This window comes from Scomber japonicus, chromosome 17, assembly GCF_027409825.1.
Source record: "Scomber japonicus isolate fScoJap1 chromosome 17, fScoJap1.pri, whole genome shotgun sequence".
Taxonomy (NCBI): Eukaryota; Metazoa; Chordata; class Actinopteri; order Scombriformes; family Scombridae; genus Scomber; species Scomber japonicus.
In genome coordinates, this window is record NC_070594.1 from 16,540,939 (window position 1) to 16,549,299 (window position 8,361).

Genomic DNA, 8,361 nt, shown 5'->3' on the forward strand with positions numbered 1-8,361 from the left:
ACTTGACTTTTTCTGCTTTGAATGACCCTTGTTTAAAGTATATTTTTTCAGGCTTTTTTGCCTTTAATGTACAGGACAGTGGAGAGAGACAGGAAACAGGAGGCAGAGAGAGGGGGAATGACATGCAGGATAAGATCACTCGGTTTGGGATTCAAACCGGGGTCACCTGCAACGAGGACTGTAGCCTCAACACATGGGGCGGGAGCGCTACCCGCTGAGCTATCCTCAACCCCGAATGACCGTCGTTTGGTTTTTAAATGCATCAGCTCAACCTTCACTTTGGTCTATAACAAGAATAAGAATAATCATTCAGTAAGGAACACTCTCATTAATGAACAAACCATGTTTTGCAACAAATAGAAATACAGCTTTGCTATATTAAACTATATTGCTTACCCTGGGGTCTTCTGCTGCTTCATTGATGGGGACACAGTTATGTTGCTTATGTTTTTTTTGCATCCCTACAGTTCAAACAGATGAGTTCTTGATCATCCTGACAGAAGAGTTTGAGTTTCTCACTGTGCAGTTTGCAGAGCCCAATCCTGATAAACCTCTTTGAGTCCTCTCTTGTCTCAAGGTGTCAGAAAGATTTTTCAGTGCCAGATTGTGTGGAGGCTGAGCCATTGCAAATATTACCTTACAGACCGGGCATGTCACAGCACACAGGACAGGTGCAGTCCATTTCAGATGGTGATTCACTGGCAGCCATTATGTTGTTGTCATCCGTGATTCTTTTCCTGCTTGCCTTGTATGAACACAGACAGGCAACTTACTTTCACTTTCACAGATTCACTAGTGAGCTTTTACCTGCAGGCTTTGTAGATGTCACCATTGTGCTGAGGCCGAAAAGGGCAGACACAAACCAGGTTATTTTAGAATAGACACTATACTTAATACTTTTATACTTAAATGGAAATCTTAACCAAATGATAAATACACACAGGTTTTAAAGAAATTGTGCCTACTGAAGTAATTATGGTACATTCCAAATCCATAAAATATGAGTTACAAATGTTACACAAAAAACAACAACAACAACAACAACAAAAAACGTGGTTGTTATTGAATTTACAGACTTTGTAGGCTGCTCATCTTTGTTCACATGGTCTAAGAGGAGTCGTTATTTCACTTGATTACATACAGTAGTTTTCAGTATATGAGCATACAAGCAGGCATGTGCTATAACTCCCAGGATCCAGACAAGATAAGATAAGATAAGATAAAACAAGATGCCTTTATTGTCACTGTATTCACAATACAATGAAATTGCAAGTGCCCATCACAGTGGTATTAAGACATACTACCACACACATACATACATACATACATACAACTACATACTTTAACATCACATACAATCAACCACAACCCATCATAATAATTATACAACATTAAAAAACAAAAACAAAGGCAGGTAAAAATTAAGAGTGCTCTGAGCACTCTCTGGTAAAATATTGCACAAATCTATGAATGGAGTTGTTGTTGTTGTTTGGGAATGTTTCAACGATTTCAAAATAGTCCTGTGCACATCGATTACCTACCAGGTAAACCACTCACAAATTAATTTTACAAAGGGGATAATATCATGCCAGTGCACTTTTTCTGTGCAATGAGCATATGCAAATCTGTGAGGTAAGTGTTTCATAAGTAGGTTCTAATCTGATACTATGTCCATGTTACATGTACAAGCCATCAATATGAAGATCTTATACCTGCAATCAATACACACTGCACATTACTAGTATGTCTCCATTGTCTGCATGTGTGTATAATCACACTACAGAGATCTGGTCACATTTTACAGCTCCTCATATGACAGCGAGCTAAAATTAAAAGTTCTGCTTTTCAAGAGCAATGGTGGTCATACAACTCTCTCTCTCTCTCTCTCTCTCTCTCTCTCTCTCACTCTGACTTTCTCTCTCTCATGCACACATACACACTTAAACACATGCACGTTAAAGCACCCCCATAAACTACATACATCAGATTCACAGCAGTGAAAATCGCAAGCGATTTGCCCTTTGACCGCATCAGCAATAGCTATCAAGGGCTAAATGTTTTAACATGACTGAACACACCACCATGTGGCCAGCGAATGTGCCTGCTCTTTACTGTCACTCTGCTCTCTCTCTCTTTCTCTCTCTCTCTCTCTCTCTCTCTCTCTCTCTCTCTTTAAAGCATTTTTTAAAGACTTTAAAGGAAATACATCATTAACCTGCCTCCACTGCAATTACACCAATAAACAAACATCAAAATAAAAACAAACTTTTTTTTATGGGGATTTTAAGCTGCTTCAATAAAGTGACTAAATAGTCTCAATATAGTTGAAAGTTTAATCCTAGAATATTAGTTTCATGGTTTCTGCATCAAAATTGGGGAATGATATGCTCACTTGCATGGATATCTTCACTATCAGTATTGGGATCATCTATCAAACAAAGTTTATCCATACCTCTCACAGAAGAATTACTAAACAGTGTGAGCTGGGTTACATAACTTCATGATAACGTCTCATCGTAAATTGACTATACTGACTTTTCCTACTTACCTTGCCTGGGCTGGTGTATTTATTAAGGCTGGGGATAATGGTGTGGGGGTGGATTCTTGTGAGACTGTTCCTATACTTAAATATTATGTCCATAACCATAAAACATTCAATCCACATAAAGCCAAGTGTTCTGGATCTGGCCACAGTAGCCTCCCCAGGGTGGTGCAGTAAAACCGCCCTAAGCCGCCATTAGGTGGAGGGAGCTGGAAGAAATGCTGGACAGAGGCTGGGACTGAACGAGAGCGAGAGCACAGCTGATGGTAAACTAATTTTGTTGCCCCGATACCCCTCCCCCTCCAAAAAACACATGCACTACGTGTTGTGTTCGCACACGCTGCATACACGTCTACGTGGAGCACATAATGCTTTCACACAAGTGAGGAGTCTCTCAGGACTCTCAAAACGGGACAGAATCACGGACTCTCTCTCTCTTTCCATCTCTCCCGTAAACTGCTCCCACACACACTTGATCACCATCTAGGCGAGTAAGACATATGCTCCATCATTTGCCTTGAGGGACAAAAGACTGGGCAGGAATTCAGCGAGACATTATAGCACTTCTCTCCGGGCTTTCGGAGAGTTTTTGTGTGTATTAACAGTGCTCAAGCACACAACTTTTCTGTCTGTAAAACAGATGAAATTCTGAATCTGGACTTGATAGTCACTCTATAATATCAAATGAAGATTCAGTTATTTTCTTGCTCCAATTACCTCCTAAAGGAATAGGACGATGAATAATTTTGTATGTTTGTGTCTGTACAAAAGGCCCAGCTCTGTCTTTGCTGTCTGCCCTGTCTCGGCCATTCCCAACCCCAGGTGCAGAGAGGATACACATTCTGCACTCAGTTAGCACTGATTGAGAATTACTCGCCCTATAAACTGCAGTCAACACAGACAACTACAGTAGGTTAGTCAAACAGAGCACTGAATCCCTGATTACCTGAGCATGAAGAATGAAACTAGAGTATATTTATCACCTGTTGATAAATTCTTGCACCCTTTAAACCTTACATTAAGATTGTTGCTAGTAGAGTTAAGGACCATGATCCCTGTTTCATGTAGGCCACAAAGTGTGGCTGTTGCCTCATGATTAGTTTGATGCTTTGGCATTATGTCTGTTATTAGCCTAAGGTGGGTGTGCAAGCTGTTTGTCTGGACTGCAAGGGACCATTGCTTTGACTGATACAGGCTTTATTTAGCCCCAGTTATACAAAACGGGTGGTCTTTAGTGAAATTGTTAGTTTAATTATTTACCTTTTTACAATACATTTTCTATTTAATATCGTACCATTTATTTCCTGTCTGTTTAACATTACCCATGTTGTTTATATGCCTTGTCTAATGTCTGCTTTCTTTTCATCCCTTTCTGCGGAACGATGCCACGGCTGCTGCTCAAAAACCAATCATTGTGTTTAATAAACCTGCACCCTGATACACCTGCAACCTCAGCCTCAGTGTCTCTTTCTGCACCTCCACCGGTCATCTGACCGTGACCGCCAGGCTGTATCACATCCTCATCACCCTATCCACTTACACTTTCACCAGAGGTCCCCCGACCTCGTTTAGTGTCAAGCTTTTAAATGTTTAAGTCTTCATTTGGAATTAAATTCTTCACATAAATTGCATCAATGTAAGAAACACCTGAGAGTGTAACCGCGGCCTGCTGATCTGCTATTTGCTAAGCCTTTCACCCTCTAGAGAACACTGATTTCTGTAATGGCAGAGAAATTCTCATTAATATTTTGCTTTAACTGTCTTTTATCATGTTATGTGTCTGTTTTAGTCACTGGCTGCGAATCAGAGTCAGTTAAAAAAAAAGTTGCAAGTATAACTGTAGCGGCAGCTTCTCGGCAGGACATTACAGGAATTTACGATGTGTTAAATGTTTCCTTTGTTCCTGCCTGTGGCAGCTCGCTCCAGCAATTAGGGAAGGCATCAGGCTGCAGTGAGCCCATTACCCTCTCTCCCCCTCTCTGTCTGTGTCTTCATATAACATATTTGATTTTGCAGAGAATTGATTGATCTAATGATTAATTGATTCTTTGAGCAGTAAATCATTCCACATCTCACAACTCAGCACCATTATAATGTGGTCATATATTAAAAAAGAAAAAACCCTTGAACTCTCAGTAACAGAGATTTGTTGTCCTGTTAACAGAAACATGAAAGAAGCATGTGTTTGCCTTCTGCACCATCGTGTTAATTCCGAGAAGAGATTAATTTAATATAGCTTCTGTTTTTCTTTCAATATTGTGGTAAAATCTGAAACCCAACTGTGGCACTTTGCCAAAGTTTAAAATGCCAACAGACTTTTTTTTCCTCTGCACTCACCCTTGAAATAAACCCCATGCACCATTCCATTTGGCAAACCAATTTGGGATGGAGGGTGGGGGTAGGAAAGGGAGAGGTATAGGTTAGCTGTAGTAATAATCATAAATCACCTCTGAAATGCTGCCATGTCACATGCCAGACTGTGCCACTAATGACCAGGCCCATCTTTCACCGGGTATTTTTATCTGTGTGCCCTGACACTCGACTTCTGGAAGCGTCCTCTCGTTTTACGTCGTCAGCACCTCGGCCCAGCCTGAGCACAAGTTCCTCACATATCTATAAATACCAGCCAGCTAAATGGCATTTTCTCTCACCCACCCCCTGCTTGGCAAGAACCGGGAACTCTGTGACTTGGCAAAGAGACCCGAAGTCCTACGCCACTAAACATCTTGGGGCTTAAGCCCCCCCACCTCAGCGTCACCCGTCGGAGAACAGCTGGCCAAAAAAATAGATCCATCTGCCACTGCCTTCAAATTCCAAAGTGGTTTCAGTTTAATTAAACAAGTTGAAATTGCTTTCCACAAGACTGGGTAAAAAGTAGCAATTAGCACATTGGTTTCTCAGTTTAAGACCACCTGTAAGATTTGTTTATTATGTAACAGGTGTAGTTAATCTCATCTCATACATCAGTACTTGTTGACTCATACACACAGAAACACCTGTACATGCTTCCTTTGTGCAGAATGTTCTGCCAAGTTTTTTAAGCTTGCTGACATGTGGCACTAGAGACTGCAGGTCAGCAACAGCTTCCTGCTATTTTGGGCTCTGTCACAGCTTGAGGTTTTAATTTATTCTGCCAGAATGTGTCAATCACCAAGCAGCAGGGTTCAGGCCTGACATTGGTGCGGGAGAGAGAGAGAGCGAGGAAGGCACAGCGGGTTAGGCCAGATTCTTATTGAAGGAGTCAAACAGAACTAAAAACAAACCAATATCATAGCAAGTAAGAAATCTCCCAAACTTTCCCACAAAATGGACTTATGTTTTAAGCCCACATAAGCTTTTTCACATTATTATGTTATAGTTTGCTTCTACATACAAAAAGAAAAAACTCAGTAACTTCCAGTTGGCTGGGATGTCAGAGAGGGATTATGTAGGTTGGGGCATTGTCTATTGGGCGTATTTAAACATGTGCAGAGACAATCTAATCTGATCTACATGCAGTGGTCAATGAATACAGTGATTATTATTGTCTCTCTCTGTGTGTCACAGTCACACTGCTACTATTTACCATGCCAGTGCATGTCCACAGGCCATGCCAAGGGTTTGAATCTGACCCTCCCAATGTAGTGCCAACACACACACACACACACACACACACACACACACACACACACACACACACACACACACACAAACACAGTGTAACCTGCAGCTACAGGCCCACAGGCTGCTGCTGGTCGACACACATATACACACACACACACACACACACAGACACACACACACAGACACACTGAGTCAATGAAACAAAGGAAGCAACAAATGTCAAAAAATCTCTCTTTTTAAGTACTGGAATCGAGTGATGGAGCTAGGCCTCATTCTCTGCTGCTTTTCTTGTCCAGGCAGGTGTGAAATGCAAGCTTTATCTGACAGTTTGTGTTTTTTCTGATGCACATGTGGTTCATCCTTTATGGTCTTCTACCCAGTGTATCATGGTATATAATAACTATTGATGTTATGAAAAAAGATGCAGAAGTCTTATTTCTATAATAGACACTAACTTTACTCAAATTAAAACTAAAGCCCCTTTAAAAATATGTTTTATATTTGGGATATTTCTATATTTTACAAGATAATGCCACTTCTCTGTATGTGTGGCTTATTCAAAATGTGAAAAATAATTACTCCATTAAGAACATAGGGGAAGAAGAAGAAGATGAGTATATTCACTTCAGTAGTAAGTTTCAAATGTTACATGATTACTGCACAAATATATATTGTTTCCTATAAAAGAAGCTGATCATTTAAAAAAGATTTTCATCAGAATTTTCACATGTATTCACCAAAATTGTATGTCCTGCCACAAACAGGAAAATACTTGCAACAGGGTGGGAAGCCAGATAGGAATGTACTAACTTGCTGTATTTTGTAATGTACTTACTCCCGAATACAACAAGGAAGTAGGAAAAAAAACAATATCCTGTATGTTTAAACCATGGAGTTTTTTAAAATTGGGAATTATAATTTAGCGGATTTTCACCACTGACCATATTTCTTTAATAATCAAAGTAAATAGTTACATTTCTTGACTTTAAACCATTAAAACTCATCATTAGTATCACACTAAGCTATGGTGGGTGCCTTCTCACCCCAACTCAGCTCCAAAGCCTGCATTACGCATTTGGGGTGTGGAGTTTAAAAGATTAGAGCATGTAACAGGCAGGAGGGATATAATGAAAGAGTCTGTTGAGTTGCATTATGGGAATTGTAGGATGAAGTGTTCTTGAAACTTGGTTCATACTAGAAACTTTCAGGTGCTTTCAATTTTTTCAAAGTCCTTTTTAAAACTCTGTGACTTTATAGAAATATGCTTTTAAGCAATGGAGAAATTAATGAATATAAGGAGTAACAGTAAACATTGCACGGATGAAAGGCAATTATATTGGAAGCCTTCTTTTCTCTTTGCCCCCTCTTTTTCACTTTAGCTTTGCCAGTCAGTGACTTTCTCTTTCTCTCTTGGTCTGCCAGCTGATGAGCGAGCCAACGCCACAAAGAACAGAACTTTTTTCAGAGCATGTGTGTGTGATGCCAAGGAATCCTTGGCTCTTTTTATTCTACATAATTTCACCAAGAAGCTTTTGAATAATGTAAACAAATACTGCAGTAATGTGCATGAGAGCGGCAGAACGCAGGGGAAAGAATGCAAGATGCATTTGAACAAACTGTGTGTTAATGTCGGCAGGATCTCTGAACCAATCATTAAGGATCAGTCAGAGGGTCTGATGACATCATCATCCCAAATAAATGACAGCATGGTAAAAGAGCGCTGGTCCAGGGCCAGTGGGACCCAACAGTCACAGAATCCATAAGCCATAATAAACATTCAATTTTTCAAATAAACTAAACTTGGTTGCCAAATCTATCATCTTTTTGTGGAACAGAGCTGTCTGACTTTACTCTCGCACGATTTATTTGGGGCATGATGATTTATGTTTATTATACTGTTTTGTACATCCAACATGTTTTCGGGCTTTTACTGGCATGATTGTTCCCCAGTTTTCTATAACTGTACACAGATTAACCAGCACCATGTTCCAGGCACTGTAATTTCTCCATGTCTCTCTCTGTTGTTGCGATTATGTATTTTTGCTAACATGTAATAGGTTTCAGTGTGGGTACTTTTCTGAAAGGCTCATTTTCAGGAGCATGTGTTTACAGTAAGTGGTATAAATCATCTAGTTGGGCTCAGAAGAAGAAAAATCATCCTTTTATGCCCATACTTTGAGATATCTGCCTCTGAAATATCTGCTTCCATATCAATA